The sequence below is a fragment of the Oryctolagus cuniculus genome, chromosome 17 (assembly GCF_051225735.1).
Source record: "Oryctolagus cuniculus isolate XC-2025 breed Fujian yellow rabbit chromosome 17, ASM5122573v1, whole genome shotgun sequence".
In the NCBI taxonomy this organism is placed as follows: domain Eukaryota; kingdom Metazoa; phylum Chordata; class Mammalia; order Lagomorpha; family Leporidae; genus Oryctolagus; species Oryctolagus cuniculus.
The window spans coordinates 24,699,692-24,718,436 of NC_142883.1; the positions used below are offsets into that span (position 1 = coordinate 24,699,692).

The following is an 18,745-nucleotide window of genomic DNA, read 5'->3' on the forward strand; positions in this document are numbered from 1 at the left end:
CATCCAGTGTCTTTATTCTGTCTTCCCTGGGTCCCCAAACACTGCACCCCTCCAGGGCAGTGTCCTGTGTCCTTTCCTAGGCCTGTATCTGGGTCAAAACTCTCATCTCCGTAGGGACCTGTAGGGCAACTAGCAAACTAATGCATTCTAGCCCAGGTGTTAATGACAGATAATGGCTTAATGCATTACCCTTCCCGGATAACATTTCCATTTTAATAGAGCCTTTAAACGCCTTAACCCAAAGAAACAGCCTGAAAAATGCAAGGAGAGCAAATGCCTGGCACCCTGGCTCCTGTTCCTGGAAGCCATCTCCAAGTGGTCACCGAGGCCTCCCTGGCTAAGCCTGGACACAGCCGAGAAGCCCACAGGGCTCTGGGCAGCTCCCACCACGGGTGGGATCTGCCACTCCTGTCGCTGAACAGACATGTGTCCAGGAATAAGGAGCGCTGAGTCCCACTTCGAGGCTTTGACTTCAGCTGGCCATGTGGCCTCAAACGATTACAGATGGTCAGACTTCAGTCTCCTTACTTAGGAAGGCAGAGGCCTGGCCTCCGACTTGGGCATCTCCAAAGAAGTTCCTGATCTGCCAGCGGCTCTCAAAGCCTGACCCCAGAGCTCTCCAGCCTGGGTCCTGCTCCCACCCAAGGACCCTCCTCATTTTGGCCTTCGTTCCCTCCAGCAGGTGCAGCCAGCTTGGTCCCAGGGGGTCCTTGGAAACCATGGAAGGCAACATTTGGGTGACAGCGAAGAAGCCAGATCTCGAGCCCCGTGGAGCCCAGTGCCACGGTCCCAGGGGTCCCGTGGGGGCGTAATTAGCCTTCAGCCAGAGGCAGGCAGAGCCACTGTGTGGCCACCCTGGAGCCACATCAAGTGGGGAAAAATCAGGTGTGCAGATAACGTTTCTTGATGCTCCAGGAAGGCATCTCAGAGATTAAATTAAGCTGTTAACCCTCTAGGCGCTCCTGTCGTTTATTGTTAAGGAATTAATAGGGACGCGGGAATGCAGATGGCCCGGCTGTCAGCTCCAAGCGGCGATTTTTCTGATCTCCACGGACGTTTCCAGCATCTTTCATTAAGCGCTCATGTACCAATTTGTCATTTTAACCGAGCAGGAAAGAAACTCCCACTGAACTGCCGGCCTCAGGTGCAGGCTGTGAACCTGCCAGGGCCAGGCCTCCCGGGTCGCACGTGCGGGGAGGCGCCCACGGGACGGGGCGCGGACTCAGCGCCCATCCAGGGAGGAAGTCGGGGTCCCCACACCTGGCTGTCGCGGGCCCAAGCTTCAGGGCGCTGCAGGAGAACCCGCTCCAAGCCGCCCTCGACGGAGCGGAAAAGCAGGAGAAACTTCGCTCTCCCGACTTCCTCTACGCGCGGTCGGACGCGGGCGGCCCGCACGGCGAGGGCAGGCGCCACCTACAGGACGGAGGGACACCTGCAGCCTGCGTGGCCGAAGGCAGGGGCTCTGAGGCGGGGTCGCGCGCGGAGGGGCCCTGGATTTCCTTCTGATGGGCCCTGACGTTTCTCCAATGCTTCCCTCGTGCCAAGCGCTTCCCTGAGCGCCTGACGCCGTTCACAACAAACCTATCAGGTAGGTGTCACGGTCTCCTCTATTTTATGAAGTGGAAATCCTGGCAGCCGTAAAAGTAACTTACCCAAGGTTCACAACCAGAAGTGGGAGCCTGGACACTCGAGCCGTACTCTAAGGAGGGGAGGGTGCGATGGTTAGCGCCAATGCTGACTGTGCTGTGTGTCACAGAGCCTGGGAGCCACATACTCTGTGTCCGCAGTCCCACAGCTGGGAGTTCCCGTGAGTTTGAGACCCCTCCTTATGCCCCTAGAGAGAAAATCATTGCTAAGGCAATCCTAATCTCGTGGAGTTTTAGAGAAAAGATGTATTTATTTGAGGGCCAGTGCTGTGGTGTAGTGGGTAAAGCCACTACCTGCAGTGCCGGCCTCCCATATGGGCACCTGTTCGAGTCCCAGCTGCTCCTTTCTGTTCCAGCTCTCTGCTGTGGCCTGGGAAAGCAGTGGAAGATGGCCCAAGTCCTTGGACCCCTGCATCCGCGTGGGAGACCCAGAAGAATCTCCTGGCTCCTGGCTTTGGATTGGCTCAGCTCTGGCCATTTTGGCCAACTGGGGAGTGAACCAGTGAATGGAAGATCTCTCACTCTCTCTCTGCTTCTCCTCTCTCTGTGTAACTCTGACTTTCAAATAAATAAATCTTTTTTAAAAATTATTTATTTGGAAGGCAGAGTGACAGAGAGAGGGAGATATAGAAAGAGACAGAGAGATCTTTCATCTATTGGTCCACTTTCCAAATGCCCACAACCACCAGAGCTGGGCCAGGTCAAACCAGGACAAAAACTCCATTCGGGTTCCCCACATGGGTGGCAGAAACCCAACCAAACACCTGGGCTGCCCTCTGCTGCCTCCCAGACACACTGGCAGAAAGCTGAATGGGGAGTGGAGACAGGACCCAACCACAGGCACTCTGACTTGGGATGTAGGGGAACCAAGTGGCAGTTCAACCCACTGTGCCGCGACGCCCACCCCTCTTCTGGGATTTTAAAAGGGGGTTGGATGCTAGAGATTGTGCAGCTCTTACCTTCTTCAGTTTATTGATGACAATCAGTGACAATCAATGACAGTCTACGACAGAGCGAGAACTGGAACCCAGACCTCCCGGCTCCTAGTCCTGTGTTCCCCCCATCCCCCATACCACACTCTCTCTCTTTGATCATCCACAGACAGGGCTGGCTCTGCACATGGGAAGAAAATGAGTCCCATGCGCTGTGCCTTCAGAGGCCCCCGGTCCATTCTCTAACCAAATCATGCTTAAAAAAAAATCTGGTGCCTGCTGCCTAAAGATCCACCATTAGTGTCTTATTTCTTCCACCAAGACTTTGATCCTATCCATTCAGGACCAGACAGGCTTTTAATGGTTGGCCACCATTTCCTGTGTATGTGCTTGACTTCCAAAAACGTAGTGCTCTCAGGGCAGCCCACAGACAGCGGCGTCAGCGCTATCCACACGCTTGTTAGAAAGGCAGCTCCTGGGTTCCACCAGGCGCCATCACTGGGTTTCTCAAACTTCAGTGTATGTGGTTAAATTTTACCACGTGAAGGGTTAATGAAAACACAATTTCCTGGAACAACCACTCACCCCCCACCCCCCCCAATCACTGAGATTCTGATTCCAGAAGTCTTGGGGAGGGGCCCAATAATTGGCATTTTTGACAGTCTCTCAGGTGAGGCACCTGGCCTGGGGACTGCACTTTGAGTAGCACCTAAGTACAGGGATCCAGATGGCACATAGTGGAAAGGAGACCTTGGGGTACAAGGACAGGGAGAGGCTGTTAGCAAGGGTGAATTGGGGGGGAGCAGTGTATGCTGAGGGTGTGAGCTTCGGCCTGTGCCTGTGTCTCCCCATTTGAATACATTCAGATCTCAAGACCAGCGAGTGAATCAGTCCAAGGTATGAATGTGTGTCGATTGGGCTGTTCTAGCCTATGGAACGTCCGCTCTTGCCTCTCCTTCTGCGGAGCCCCACCTGTCTGAGTTACAAATGAACATCTTCCCAGTCCCCTCTGACCATCAGTTAGCTTTCCAATCTCATTCCGGCGTTAACAACACGGCAGCGGCAAAGCTGGCCCGGCGGCCGGAATACTGTTCCCCGATGGTATCAGAGCCTCTTCTGTATTTATGTTTGCTGTGTGACTGTCACTTGTATACAATCACACATAGACTCTGATATTGAGACTTGGCCTGGAAATCACCCCCCTGGCACAGCTCTGGTGGAAAAGGACAGGGGCTTCAGTGGCAACCAGACAGCAAACACAAATTACATGGCCCTCGGACCAAAAGAGGCATCTTTAAGAAATCGTGTCTTCCGTTCCTCCTTTGCTATACGTCAGGTAAGATGGCACCCAGAGGAGCCCAGAGAGACAACAATCTCTTCTCTTTGTAAAGACCACTTGCGAAGGAAACTCCATAACCTCCCTGCCTGCCGCGCCCGATCGTTCAGCAAATAAGCACTTTCCTCTGTGCCCCTCCATAGGGGAAGTGAATGTCCCCATCCCATTGATGGTAAGTCTGGTCACGTGCCTTGTTTTTGTTTTGTTTTGTTTTGTTTTTTGACAGGCAGAGTGGACAGTGAGAGAGAGAGACAGAGAGAAAGGTCTTCCTTTTGCCGTTGGTTCACCCTCCAATGGCCGCCGCGGCCGGCGCACCGTGGCCAGCGCACCACGCTGATCCGAAGGCAGGAGCCAGGTGCTTCTCCTGGTCTCCCATGCAGGTGCAGGGCCCAAGCTCTTGGGCCATCCTCCACTGCACTCCCGGGCCACAGCAGAGAGCTGGACTGGAAGAGGGGCAACCAAGACAGAATCCGGTGCCCTGACCGGGACTAGAACCCGGGGCGCCAGTGCCGCAGGCAGAGGATTAGCCCATTGAGCCGCGGCGCTGGCACGTACCTTGTTTTGACCAATGGGAAGAGCCTTCCCCGTCACTTCAGCTGGGGTCCCAGAACAAACTTCGCTATGAAGCAGACTCAAATAAGACCCACCCCCTGGAGCAGAGTTCCTGAAGCCAGGACACAATCATGGGAGCAAGACCTGTGAGATGTCTGGGTTATCTGTTTTGCAGCATAATTGTAGCAAAGTGGACCCATGGGCTCCCTCAGGCACCTGTTCACTGAACTCTTACCAGGAAGTTCTCCACACTGGCTAGCTTAAGTCCCTCATCCATTAATGTAAACACCTGTGCCATCTGTGTCTCAAATAAGGGGTCACTAGATTACATCCCGGATTCTCAATGCCTGAGAAGTGTCACTTGGTTTGCTGCATATTTATTTACTTAGGCCAGTATACTAGAGATGCACGCAGTGTGATCTGTATACTCCAAGCCTCATCTGCGCTTGTCTTTACTGGGGCTATTGGAAGGTGGGGCCCCAAGAAGTAGTCATCTTCAAGAACTGGAGAAGCCAGCAGCGTGGGAGGTGGTAGTACAGGAACCTGGTTAAGATATTGTAGAACTCCCTTAGCTTTCTTTCCTATCACAGTTTGCAATTATTTTGTTCACTTGCTGTCTTCTTTTTGTTGGTTCATCTCCCCCACTAGTTAGTCACATGGCAGGGACAACTTTTGTCCTGTCTACCGCTTTATCCTCTAGTAATTAGCAGATGCTGGCTCGTAACAAAAGCTCAAATACTATTAAATAAATAACTGAACTATAATCAGGCGTATCAGTATGCCTTCTTTGGGAAAAATAGAGGAAGAGGGATGAGATTTACAATCTAAAAATCTGGCTTCAACAACCGTGTGATCTGACAGTTCAGTGGTGTCTAGTCTGTTCCTACTGCTGTAACAAACTACCGTAGATGGAGTGGCTTCTAAGCAACGGAAATTTATTTCTTATGGTTCCGGAGGCTGCGAGGACAAGAGTGAGGTGTCTGCTGAGTCAGTGTCTGGTAGAGGCTTGCTTGGTTGTAAGTGGCGCCTTTTTTTTTTTTTTTTTAAGATTTATTTATTTTTATTTGAAAGGCAGAGTTACAAAGAGACAGAGACGAAGAGAAAGGTCTTCCATCTGCTGGTTCTCGCCCCAGATGGCCACAACAGCCGGAGTTGGGCCGATTTGAAGCCAGGAGCTAGGAGCCAGGAACTTCTTCTGGATCTCCCACGTGCGTGTAGGGGCCCAAGGACTTGGGCCATCTACTGCTTTCCCAGGCCGTAGCAGAGAGCTGGATTGGAAGTGAAGCAGCTGGCACTTGAACTGATGCCCATATGGGATTGCTGGCACTGCAGCGGCTGCTTTACCCACTCTGAGGTGGCACCTCGTTGTGTTCTCACCTGATGGAAGGGGTGGGCCAGCTCCCTGGGGCCTCTCTTGTAAGCGAACTAATGCCACTCACGAAAGCTCTGCCCTCATGACCAGATCTCCTCCCAAAGGCTCTCTCTCTCGATGCCATCACCTGGTGGCTAAGATTTCAGGACTTGAATTTGGGCGGGACATAAACATTCAGGCCACAGCAAATGAGCATCTCCTGGTGAAAACCTTTGAATACTAATAAGTCAGTTGGGAGTCATAAACAAATTTTTGAGCCAAGTAAGGACATGATTGGGACGGCTTCTTGGGGTGGTGGATAGGAGTGCTGTGTCCTGGGGTGGCTTAGCAGGGACATACCAGCTAGAAGGAATTTCAAAGTGATGGACTAGGAAGGTCCTGAAGTATAGGGTGGCAGTGGCAGGTAAACAGAGTGAAACTGGGGCCAGCATGGTGGCGCAGCAGGTTAAGCCACCGCCTCCTATGCTGGAGTGCTGGTGCAAGTCCTGGCTGCTGCACTTCCCATCCAGCTCCCTGCTAATGCGCCTGGGAAAGCAGCAGAAGGCGGCCCAAGTCCTTGCACCATGTAAGAGACCCAGATGGAATTTTAGGCTTCTGGCTGTTGCAGCCATTTGGGGAGTGAATCAGCAGACAGAGGATCTCTGTCTCCCTCTATCTCTCCTTCTCTCCCTGCCATTGTGCTTTTCAAGTAAATAAATCTTTGTGTGTGTGTGTGTGTGTGTGTGTGTTTAAAGGAGTACAATTGGCATGGAAGATTCAAAAACCCTATCAGCTGTGGCAAGGGAGCAGGAGAGCAAGTGTTGGAGGAAGCATGATTTCATACATGCACAGCTGAGCAGAGGAAGTTCGCTTAGCACAGATGCAGGAGTTGGAGAAGGGACCAGCTGTGTTTGGAAGAGGTGATCATTTAGGTCAGACAAGGAGAGTCTGAGACCATGGCTGCTTGTCAACTGAAAATGCCCAGCCCACAAGTTAGAAATTCAGGCCCTGGGGCCGGCACTCTGACATAGCAGGTAAAGCCGCTGCCTGCAGTACCGGCATCCCATATGGACATCGGTTCAAGTCCCGGCTGCTCCACTTCCGCTCTAGCTCTCTGCTGTGGCCTGAGAAAGCAGTAGAAGATGGCCCAGATCCTTGGGCCCCTGCACCCACGTGGGAGACCCAGAGGAAGCTTCTGGCTCTTGGCTTCGGATCGGTGCAGCTCTAGCTATTGTGGCCAACCAGGGACTGAACCAGCAGATGGAAGACTTCTCTCTCTCTCTTTCTCTCTCTCTCTCTTTCTGCCTCTCCTTCTCTCTCTGTGTAACTCTGTGTGGGGAGCAAACTGGACTAGACTGAGTTACTGGAATTAAGACTTATTCTATGCATCTGCTCTCCCACTGTGGGGAGCAAACCGGACTAGACTGAGTTACTGGAATTAAGACTTATTCTATGCATCTGCTCTCCCACTGTGGGGAGCAAACCGGACTAGACTGAGTTACTGGAATTAAGACTTATTCTATGCATCTGCTCTCCCACAATATGGCGCTGGGAGAGAAGTAAACAGCTTCCGCACAGCTGCCTCTCACCAACTTGACAAGCTGCAGGACTTGCTACTGATTGGAGGAGAGCAGCGTACTCGGCATGTGGGCAGCCGAGTTGGGATTGGCGGAGGAGGACTATAAAGGAGGAGAGAGACGGCATTCACCAGGAACATCTATGGGAACCCGTGCAGCCCCCGAGAAGAGCCGGCCGGCGGTGTGCCGCTCCCCTGCGGAAGTGGGGAATGCGGCCAGGGGGAACTGCCCTTCCACGGAGGTGGAAGGGATAGTAGCCAACCCGGGAAGAACCAGCAGCAAACCCGGGGAGGGCCGAGCAGACGAAAGAACAGCGCAGGGTCCTGTGTCGCTCCTCCACGAAGAGGGGGAGCGACAACTCTGACCTTCAAATAAATAAATAATCTTTTTTTTTTAAAAAAAGAAAGAAATTCAGGGATGCGGCTTGGGAGAGCAGGTACAACTGGGAAGCCCCCCATGGTCGTTAGGCTGGCGAAGGTGACACGGCAGAGGTGGACCCAGCCTGCCCACTACCTGCTTGGGAGGGGCCGGTGAAGGGAGCAGAGCAGACAGGAACAGCAAAGCGTCTCTGAAGCCAAGCAAGGGGGTGACTGTGATGTGCAGGCCTGTCTGATGGAGCAGCTGGCTGTCACATTTCTTAGGGAGCTCTCCTCCAGGGATGTAAACTTACGCCCTTTAACCAGGCTCCCTCGCCTCTTGCCGCCTGGGTGGCTGGGGGCCCCGAGGCCTCGTGTGAGCCTTTGAAGAAAAACCCAGGGATGGGGAAATGGAGAAATGTCATCAATAACAACAGGCCTTGTTTTCTTCCACTGCGTATGCCGGAAGTAATCCAGGCCTGTAACTGCTGCTAGGCTGGGTGTATTCTGGATGTTCAAAAGGTCATTGGCATGGAGACAGGCTAAATTATGGCTGGAGTGTATGAATCCGAGGAGGCTGTCCATTAACATTTATTAAGAATTGTCATCACTTCAACCCGAATGGGCCCCAGATGTGGAAACCCTGGCTGCCCCAGACTTCTCTTCCGGGCTGCAATCTCTCCTCTGATTTATTGTTATTAAACATGACCAGATTTTGTAGAGGGGAAAATTGAAGAAAGCAACACACACATGGGGAACTGTTAGGTGGAGGCGGCTGAGAGAAACAAACCATGTTATTATTGCTGGTGGCAGCGGGAGCGCAGGGAGACGCGAGCACCTCCTTGCTAAATCAGGGTGACATGGGCCCGGACTGCGGGCAGCCTGCTGGGATGGGGGGGAGGTGTCCTGACTCTGAGGGTGACAGGGCACCGGGAGGTAATGGCGAGCACTCCCAGTGCTCAGAATTCTGGAAGCCACGCAGGGACCCTCTTCCTCCAGGGCAGGAGTCATGGGGCCCCTGGATGGCAGGTCATTTCTCTTATCAGTAGTGTTTACTCTTTCACTGTGTAAGTATACAGAGGGATGCCAAGTTCAAGGTAAAGCCCCTTCTGGTAGCTGTTATTCACACATTCAGCATCATTTTATTAAGCACATGCTACATCTCAGGCATTGTTCTAGGTGTTGGGGAAGTATCAGTGAACTAGAGAGAGGCGAAGTCCATGCCCTCTGGTCAATGACACATTTGGAAGGGGACAAACCAGAAATAACCAAATGTGGCACTAGACAAGTGTGTGAGAAGGACAGCAGCTTCAGGAAGGGACATGGCAGTGGGAGGCAGGAACCCTGCTGCCTACTCCAGTCCTGGCAACGCTACATAAGAGTCTGGTGACCTGAACTCAATTATTTACCCTCGCTGAACCTCAGCTTCTGGTGTGTAGGGTGGTGGTAAACCTCACCCTTTCTCACAGGTTTGTTGTAAAAATCGAAAAGGCAATAATGATATTGAAGAATGCCTTATAAGCTGTAAACTGTTCTTTGGTGGCAGGTATTTTTTTTTTAAGATTTATTTATTTACTTGAGAGGTAGAGTTAGAGACAGAGAGAGGGAGAGAGAGAAAGGTTTTCCATCCACTAGTTCACTCCCCAACAACCAGAGCTGAGCTGATCCAAAGCCAGGAGCCAGGAGCTTCTTCTGGGTCTCCCCTATACCAGGTATAGGGGCCCAGTGATTGGACCATCTTCTGCTGCTCTCCCAGGCCACAGCAGAGAGCTGGATTGGAAGAAGAGCAGCTGGGACTAGAACCGACACCTATATGGGATGCCGGCACCGGGTGGAGGCTTAGTCCCTATGGTGGCAGGTAGTTTTATGGTAGGTGCCAACTAAATGGTTCATTCTCTAGCCAGGAGCTTGGGGCTGCATTGTCTCCTGCCGTCTGGGGAGAAGGAGCAGGTGGGACTGTCTCAGCTGCTGGACTCATGTCTCCCCTTGGGGGGTCTTTCTCTAGCGGGGTCAGAATCTCTGCTGCTGACCTTCCTCACAAGCCGTCCCTAGGCAACCCTCGCACCATGGGCCTCTTTTTCCTGGACTCGTGCTTGGAGATCATTCCGCGTGGGGACTGTTTCGGGTAAAGGCAGTAAAGAGGAAGGTCTCAGAAGCTCTGGGTGTGCTTGCTGCTCTCCTTGCTGTGTGCCCTGTCCAAAGACTGTCACTTCCTAAGGAGAAGGAGTTGTGTTTAAGCCACCTTGCCCCATTCCCCAGTTTCATCTCTGTTGTCCCCCGCCCATGCACATGCATCACACATGCATACCCACCAGTGCCCACACCTGCATCACAACTGGCGCTCATGACATCATCCCTAAAGTCAACTCTTCTTATACCAGGCACCCAGACCGAGTGTCCAAGAGCAAAACAAAGGCCATGGATGCCCCCTCCTGCTTGGGAACAGAGCTAACTTTGTCTTTATATTCTTGCCCTATGAGGAATTGAAGCTTTAACCTGCAGTAGCAAAACAGTTTTCTTTAAAAAAAAAAAAAAGCGTATGCAGTTATAGTTAAATAAATCATATTGAAAAACAGAATAGATAGGAAATATCTATATCTCACTTCCTAATTATGTCACTGTTACTACCCCAGCCTGTTGCGGTCATGTATGTGTGTTGCACCTGTGTGGTAGGAAGACTATCTAATGGTGTGCTTCTGTCCATCTCTTGCCAATTCTGCTTTCAGTGATGTCGTGAAGATGGTCTGAAATTAGGTTGGGAGCAGAATTTACACCAAAGAAAATGGCCAAGACTAAATCAGGACCTGTGAAAAATTTATTTCTAGAAAGCTGTTCTCTGGGAGGGACTGAGAGATGAATGGGAGGGAGTCCTTGAGATGATCCTGGTGTTGGGACCAGGATAGCTTCAGCAGAGGTCCGTGTGTTTGGCTTCTACTGAGAGGAAGCAAAGTGGAAGAGAACTTGACACTTGACTAGAAAGGGAAAGCCAGGTGGGGAAGGTAGGGAACCCTTTGGTTCCTTAGAGCAGGGTATATGAAGCAGCCCTCTTACGGCGCAGGATGGTATATTAACAGTAGCTCCCTTCCACAATGAGGTTGTTTGCTTAAAAGCTCTCAAAGCACTTTACGTCTATTACCACTTTCATCTATCAAGTATGTGAGCGACCAAGGAGAGAAGCAGTAGAGACACGCTCTTTAAGATAGAAGAACTGGGGGCCCCAGGGAGGCTAGTGACCCTTTTAACCTCAGAAAACTGCCCAGTGGGGCGCTGCAGTCCAGTGGCCAGACCTAAGTGCTACCTGAACTCCCTCCTTCTCCTCCAGCCACGCTGTGTGACCTGGGACACATTTCCTGAGCCTCAGCTTTTTGTCTTTGGAACATCACGGAAGGAATACGTGGAAGGAGGTGTGTCAGACAACAAACTGTGTGACTGGTTCTCCAAACATGGTGAGATTGGTAGAGCTGTGCCAGGATTGTATGGGGATACAGAGAGAGAGCTCGGATCCCGAAGTACAGCTTGACTGGTCACAGCGGGCATAGCCAGCCCAACAGCGTGGAGTTCCACGCACCTGGCCGCCCAGCCCCTCTCCATCCTGGTGGCACCTCCTTCCCCCTCTTGTCTTCTCTCTTCCCTGTCAGCGCACAGCAATATTCTCCCTTCTGTAAAGAACCGATGGCCTCTGCCACATGGTAAGTATATTCTAAGCAGAATTCCCTTCCTGTAGGTGAACTTGTTCCCACTCCATGATGCATACAGAGTCCTTTTCAAAGGGTTTTCCCATCCACTATTTCCTTTGCATCTGAGAGCCACCCTGTGGCAAGAAGTACAGTCATAACCAACCCACAGCAGAGGCTGCCGAGGCCCGGGGAAGTGACAGGCTCCCGGCTTATAAGTGAGTACTTGAACCTGCCCGTGCAGCTGGCACAACACCATGCTGCGGGCTGCTTCCTTCCCCAGGGCTGGCAAGTTCTAGTTTGCCCGTTCGCTTAGCTATCAGACTGAGAGTCCCTAGTGGGTCAGGAGCTGGGAGACCCAAGTTAGTTCTGATCCCTTTTGTAGCTTTTTTTGTGCAGCCTGGAGCAAGAAGGGCAATCGAGAGGCGGTGAGGTATCATGTTGTGAGCAAATGCTGTGTTCCAGGGGTGGGCGTTGTGGCACAGTGGATTAAGCTGCTGCTTAGGATGCCCACATCCCACATCTGAGTGCTGGTTCAAGTCCTGGCTGCTCTGCTTCCAATTCAGCTCCCTGCTAATGTGCCTGGGAAGCTGCAGATGATGGCTCAAGTGCTTGGGTCCCTGCTACCCAGGGCAGGAGACCAAGGTGTAGTTCCTGGCTCCTGGCTTTGTCCTGGCCCAACCCCAGTCATTGTAGCCATTTGAGGAGGGAACCAGTTTATGCAAGACCTCTTTCTCCCTCTCTCTCTCTGCCTTTCAAATAAACAAATCATGTTTAAAAAGGCTGTGTTCCCAGCACAACATACTAGGAACTCTATACTGATTACTTTATTTAATCTTCACTGGAACTCTGTGACATAGGATCAGTCGTTGTAAATAAAGTTAATCTGGAAACTAAGGCACTAATAGCTAAAAAGACTTGCTCCAGGTCATACGGGTAATAGGAGACAGAGGTAGGATTTGCACCTGTGTCTCCTCGGACTCTAAATCCCACCTTCCTTTCCCCATTCTATGTTGTCCTTCTGGGCCTCAAGGTTTTTTTATGTGAACCCAGGTCCCTGCCATCTCTGGCCCCCAGCTCACATCAACTGCTGACTTGTGTTTCCCCGTCTGGCAGGGGTCAACGAGGTTGGGCAGCCATCATGCCACCATCGATCATCTCCCCCCACCCAGGTCAGAGATCAGAGGTCCTCGCTATTCCTGCCCGCTCCTCCACCGCTGGAATGATGCCGAGTTTCACCTGGAGGTCAGCAGCCACACCTCTCCCCTTCTGCCAGAAGGGCAGGGAGCCAGATGAAGAATGGGTCTCCACCCACAACTCCTACCTTGCCTGGGGCAGACGGGAAGAGGCAGAAATCCATCAGGGAGCCCGGCAGACAGGTGCACACACCTGCCTGGAGCTGGGGGAGAGGGAAGCCAGTAGGAACCTGCCTCTTGGGAGAGGACTTGGTCTGGAAAGGGAAGGGAGGCTGGGAAGGAAAAAAAAAAATAAAGACCAAGATCAGGTCACTCAATTACACGGCTCTAAATCATCGCGAAGAACCTTGGCTGAAATACGCAAGTGGCGGAGGATGGATCTTTACCTTGACTCCTACTAATTTTCATTGATTTATGCAGCTTGGAGGCATTTATTTTCTGCTAGGAGGCCACCCAGCTCCTGCTGAAGAGGTTTGGGACTCCCCTAAATGCTCTCTCACTGGGGAGAGGCGAGAGGCGGATTTCAGGGCGAGGAGCAAGCTTCCTGCTTAGTTTCAGTCACTGCCTGAGAGCCAAGAGGGGGTTACGGGAGCTGCCAGCGCTGCTGCAGGGCCTCCCCGTCGTGTCTCCCCAGCCTGCCTGCTTCCGGTCACAGCTCCTTGAGTTTAGCGCTGCTGGCGGCTCAGCACCCTGGCTTTTATGTGCTGGGCTGTAATATTTGGTGAGCTGTGAGATGAGGCGGGAGCGCTTGCAGCTGGCGTGTCCCTTCCGGCCTTGCCCTGCGCTGCGGGCCAGTGGTGTGGAGAGTGAGGCGGGCCCTGCTCCCCACCTGTGGCTGCTCGGCATCCTGTCCTGGCTGCCCGTCTCCTCTTCCCTCGATTCCGTGGCTGCCCTTGAAAGGAGGTGCTGGGTCCTCACATTCCAAACTCTCTGCTCAGTTAAACATTTTTAAGAGCAATTCCAGAGTCTGCCCAGACCCACATTCCAAAGGGGAAAAGATGATGTCAGGGGCCCGGCAAAGCCTTTTTTTTTTTTTTTTTTTTTTTTCCATTTGGGAGGCAGAGCTACAGAGAGAGAAAGAGAGATCGTCCATCCACTTGGTTCACTCCCCAGATGCCTGCAACAGCCAGGGCTGGGCCAAGCTGAAGCCAGGAGCCAGAAGCCCCATCCGGGTCTCGCCCAGGAGTGGCAGGGATGCAGGTCGTTGCGCCATCACCTGCCGCCTCTCTGGTTGTGCAGTAGCAGAAAGCTGGGTAGGACTGGAGGCAGGATTCATATCCAGGCACTCCAATGTGGGCTGTGGGCATCCCAAGCGGCAGCTTAACCCACCCCCAAAATCTTACTGATGATGACAAATTGATGAGGGGGCCAATGCGTCAGTTAGTGGGGGGTCAGTTTTCCTGGGGATGAAAAGCATCAGAAATCAGTCTTTGAAAAGTCTTTCTGGGGGCCGGGCGCTGTGGCACAGCAGGTTAAAGCCCTGGCTTGACGTGTTCTAGTCCTGGCTGCTCCTCTACTGATCCAGCTCTCTGCTATGGCCTGGGATAGCCCAGTAGAGGATGGCTCAAGTCCTTGGGTCTCTGCACCCACGTGGGAGACCCAAAACAAGCTCCTGGCTTCAGATCGGCTTAGCTCCAGCCATTGCAGCCAATTAGGGGTGAACCAGTGAATGGAAGACCTCTCCCCCACCCCCTGCCTCTCCTTCTCTCTGTGTGTAACTCTGACTTTCAAGTAAATAAATAAATCTTTAAAAAAATTGGAGAATGTCTTTTAAAAAAATTTGTTGTTTATTTTATTTGAAAGGGAAAGAGAGAGATCTCCCATCTACTGATGCATTCCCTGAATGCCTACAGCTGGGGTTGGGCCAGGCCAAAACCAGGAGCCTGGAGCCTGGAGCTCAATCCAGACGTCCCACCCACGTGGTAGCGACCTAACTACTTGAGCCGTCGCTTGCTGTGCCCCTGGACATACATGAGCAGGAAGCTGGAGTCGAAAGCAAAGCCAGGACTCGATCCCAGGCACTCTGAGATGGAATGTGGGCATCCCAAGTGGAGATTCAGCTGCCACACCAAATTCCCACCCCCAAAGCCAGGGAGTAACGCGTCTATTTGGCATGGATTGGCGATGTGATCTAGAGATGGTGGGGTGGGCCTGAAAACTCCCAGACTCCAGAGGGACATTCAGTGCAAAGAAATAATTCATTAGAATGAAAGGCCCAGCCCTGTACTGAAGAAATCCCAAGGCGCAGTGCTTCGCTCAGTGGAAGGCTAACTTTTCTCTCGCAACCGTCCGAGCTCCAGGTGGCAGGGCGCTCTCCGCTGCTGTCATCCAAGCCCCCAGGTCCCATCCATCTTACTGTTCCCCTGTCACCTGTGGTGTGGCCTTGTCTTCATGTCCAAGCCAAGGTGCAGGTATACAACGTGTCCTCGGTCTCCAGACGATAAAAAGGGTGGACAAAGCACACTCATTTCTTAGGGTGCCAGCTCCCCAGTAGTCCACATCACTTCTGCTTACATCCCATCACCAGAAATGGGTCACATGGCCGCCCCAATGGCCGCGAAGGCTGGGAAACATACACACGGGCACCTGTGTGCCCCAAACTTCCACCAGGGTAGGAGAAAGAAGGAGTGGAATTTTGGAGAGTGTCATTCCGTCCACCTATATGTGACCCAAACACCACCAAGGAGAGGATCACCTTTTCTTATGAGCAGTTAGGTCAGAATTTTTGTTAAAGCAGGAAAAAGAAGAGGCACCATCCTTAAGGGACACAAGGACACAGAAATCCCTCAAGTAATGGACCATGTCCTAGGGCCTGGAAAAAAAAAAAAAGTTTTGTGTTTGTTTCTCCAGAAAGGAGAATTCAGAGGAAGTCGGTAGCAGTTGAGAGGAACTGAGACCCGGAACAATGCTGGTGAGGTGCTTTGTGTTTGGATAATGTTCTCTGTTTTACAGGGACCATTTATACACATTATCTGATCAGATGCCAGAAGCACTCCTCACTGGGGAAGTGAGGCTCAGAGAGGTGAAAGTTCTTGTGCAAATTCACACAACTCCCAGGTTGCAAAGGTCAGATCTGAACCCAAGTCTTTCAGGTTCAAGTCCAGTTTATTTTATTTTATTTTATTTTATTTTATTTTATTCTTTTTAGATGTATTTGAGAGGTGGAGGGATAGAGAGAGGAAGAGAGATCTTCCATGAGCTGCTTCACTCCTTTATTTTTTTTTAAGATTTATTTTTATTCATTTGAAAGGCAGAGTTACAGAGAGAGGTAGAGACAGAGAGAGGGGTCTTCCATCTGCTGGTTCACTCCCCAAATGGCTGAAACGGGCAGAGCTGAGCTGATCCGAAGTCAGGAGCCAGGAGCTTCCTCTGGGTTTCTCATGTGAGTGCAGGGGCCCAAGGACTTGGGCCATCTTCTACTGCTTTCCCGGGCCATAGCAGAGAGCTGGATCAGAAGTGGAGCAGCTGGGACTAGAACTGGTGCCCACAGGGGATGCCAGCACATCAGGCCAGGGCTTTAACCCACTGTGCCACAGCACTGGCCCCTGCTTCACTCCTTTAATATGTACAACGGCTGGGGCTAGACCAGGCTGAAGCCTCTCCCAGAAATCCAAGAACCTGGGCCATCACCTACTGCCTCCCAGGTGCATTAGCAGGAAGCTGAGCAGGAAACTGGGACTTGAACCAAGCTCTCTGATGTGGGATACAGCAACCTAAGTGACAGCTTCACCACTGCACCCCAAGGCCACCCTCCTGGAAGGGTGACCAGTTGGACATTCTGTAAGGAACCAGGGCTTGACATTTTTCCTGGGCTTTGCTTTTTCAGTCTCCACATCACTGAGATGCCTTGATGAAGACATCAAGAACTACGTGTACAATGACGACACGAGTTACCCTTGTGTGCCAGGCACTGAGCTGTGCACTTCATGCATCCTTTATCTATCCTCATGGGTGAGTGTTTTTACGCCTGCCTTGCAGAGGAGGAAGCTGAAGATATTAAATAATTTTTCCCAAAACACATCCCTAATAACCTGAGTCGGGACCTGAACCCAGGTTGGCCTTCTGTCCTCTCTGTTTGCTGCCTCAGAAAATGAAGGCCATCTGCCCCTCAGGTCTCAGGAAGGGACTCTCAGGCATGCGTGGAAATCTCAAGCCTGGGACAAGAATAAACTATTTGAGATCATCCCAAACTCTCAACCTCCTGTTGGTGGTCCTGGAAACTAAACCTCTAGTCAGGGTCCCCCCTGGCCATAGCAAACAGCTGGGACTAGAACTGGCGCCCACATGGGATGCTGGCACTGCAGGCCAGGGCCAAGGATCCCCCAGATCCTTGTCCGTTGGACCCACAGATCTTCATGATGTCAGAACTGGAAGACAACTTCAACTTCTCTGGCCCAACACACCCCATTTACAGATAGTGAAACTGAGACCCAAAAGGGAGGAAAAAAAAAAAAAACTTGCCAGTCACATCAGGGCTACTTCCTGGCAAAACCAACACACTCATTCCCATTTGAGTCTCCAGCCTCCAGACTTCTGAGGACCTCCTGGCCTAAGGGCTGGTGTCGCCTGCCACCTGTCAGAGCCTTCTTTCGGTGAGTAAACAGAGGAGTAGAACCCCCCTGGCTCCGTGCTGCCAGGCCTGAGCTGTCCCTCCTCCCCACTCCATTCCCACCTAGCTGGGTGAGCGTGCAGCTTTTCCAAAGCAGGGCCAGCCTGTCCTGAGCTGCAAGATGTATTAATCAATTTGATGAGGATGTTAAAGCTTTCTCTTTGCAACTAATTATGGCCTGATTTATAGGCCTGGCCTTGGTTTGATAGAGCTCTCCCTGTGACAGGGATGAATGCAGCACTGGCATGGACCCCTTCATCTCCTCCGTTCCTCTCCCTTCCTCCCTCCTCCTCCCCTCTCCCCTCTCCCTCCCACGTCTCCTGCCTCCTGCCTCTGCTCCTTGTTCCCACAGGAACACCCTGATGACACGTTGACAAGCTGGTGAAGCGTAGCTCCTCTCAGTTGCATCTGCCTCCGGCTTCCCCATTCCTCCTGTGTTCACAGAGGTGCTGTGCTAGTCAAGGCTCCGTGCACCCCTTCCTTCTGCAAACAGAGACGCCTACAAAGATCTGCGGTCGACCCAGCATCTTCCTTCCCAAACAGCTTTAAGAGCTGTTGAAATGGACTTAGCCCTGGCTACACTGGAGGTGGGTGGAGGATTTCAAGTTTGGCTTATCCTGGTTATTTTACAGATGGGGAAACCAAGGCAGGGAGAACTTAACTGCAAGTGCATAGCTAGGACAGTAAAGGTGAGATTAAGTCAGTGTCTCAACTTCCTGATGCGAGACTTCCTCGTGGCTAAGATTCTTGGGTCATCTTTTTGCACTATTCCTGCAAACCCCTTCCTGCAGGTGTACTTCCTTGCACCCTCACAGATTGCTAGAAGAACTCCTGGGGCCAGTGCTATGGCATAGTGGGTGGAGCTGCTGCCTGCAGTGTTGGCATCCCATGTGGGTGCCAGTTCAAGTCCCGGCTGCTCCTCTTCTAATCCAGCTCTCTGCTATGGCCTAGGAAGGCAGTAGAGGATGGCCCAAATCCTTGGGTCCTTGCACCCACGAGGGAGACCCAGAAGAAACTCCTGGCTCCTGGCTTCGGATCGGCACAGCTCTGGCCATTGCAGCCAAATGGGGAGGGAACTAGTGGATGGAAGATATCTCTCTCTCTCTTTCTCTCTCTCCCTTCCTCTCCTTCTCTCTCTGTGTCAAATAAATAAATAAATCTTTAAAAAAAATAAGAAGAAGAACTCTCATATGTATATGTTGGTTTCTTATCTTGAGGTATGAGGGCCTTTGTGTTCGTATGCAAATAATGATGCAGAATCACATGTAAATCACCTGTTGGACCAAGGAGTATGGTGTGTGTGTGTGTATGTGTGTGTGCAAGTGCACATTCATGGGTCAGTTTCCAGCAGGCCTGATGTCACAGGAGGAGTAGAAATCAACCCCAGGGGCCAGCACTGTGGTGTAGCTGGTAAAGCTGCCACCTGCAGTGCCGGCATCCCATATGGGCGCCGGTTCAAATCCCGGCTGCTCCACTTCCAATACAGCTCTCTACTATGACCTAGGAAAGCAGTAGA

General features: G+C 51.9%; 1 long non-coding RNA gene across 3 annotated transcripts; it reads left to right on the top strand.

Moving 5' to 3' along the window:
- Positions 1 to 538: 538 nt before the first annotated feature.
- Positions 539 to 18,364, top strand: LOC149121150 (uncharacterized). Of its 3 annotated transcripts, XR_016224311.1 has the most exons (6): positions 539 to 1,588; positions 11,073 to 11,154; positions 16,447 to 16,571; positions 17,136 to 17,212; positions 17,582 to 17,816; positions 18,185 to 18,364. It is a non-coding gene; the product is annotated as an uncharacterized LOC149121150 (long non-coding RNA). The 3 variants fall into 3 exon arrangements; XR_016224310.1 differs by lacking the exons at positions 16,447 to 16,571; positions 17,136 to 17,212; positions 17,582 to 17,816; positions 18,185 to 18,364 and adding an exon at positions 12,541 to 12,916 and having other exon boundaries at positions 551 to 1,588; positions 11,073 to 11,196; XR_016224309.1 differs by lacking the exons at positions 16,447 to 16,571; positions 17,136 to 17,212; positions 17,582 to 17,816; positions 18,185 to 18,364 and adding an exon at positions 12,541 to 12,916 and having other exon boundaries at positions 561 to 1,588.
- The last annotated feature ends 381 nt before the right edge of the window (positions 18,365 to 18,745 follow it).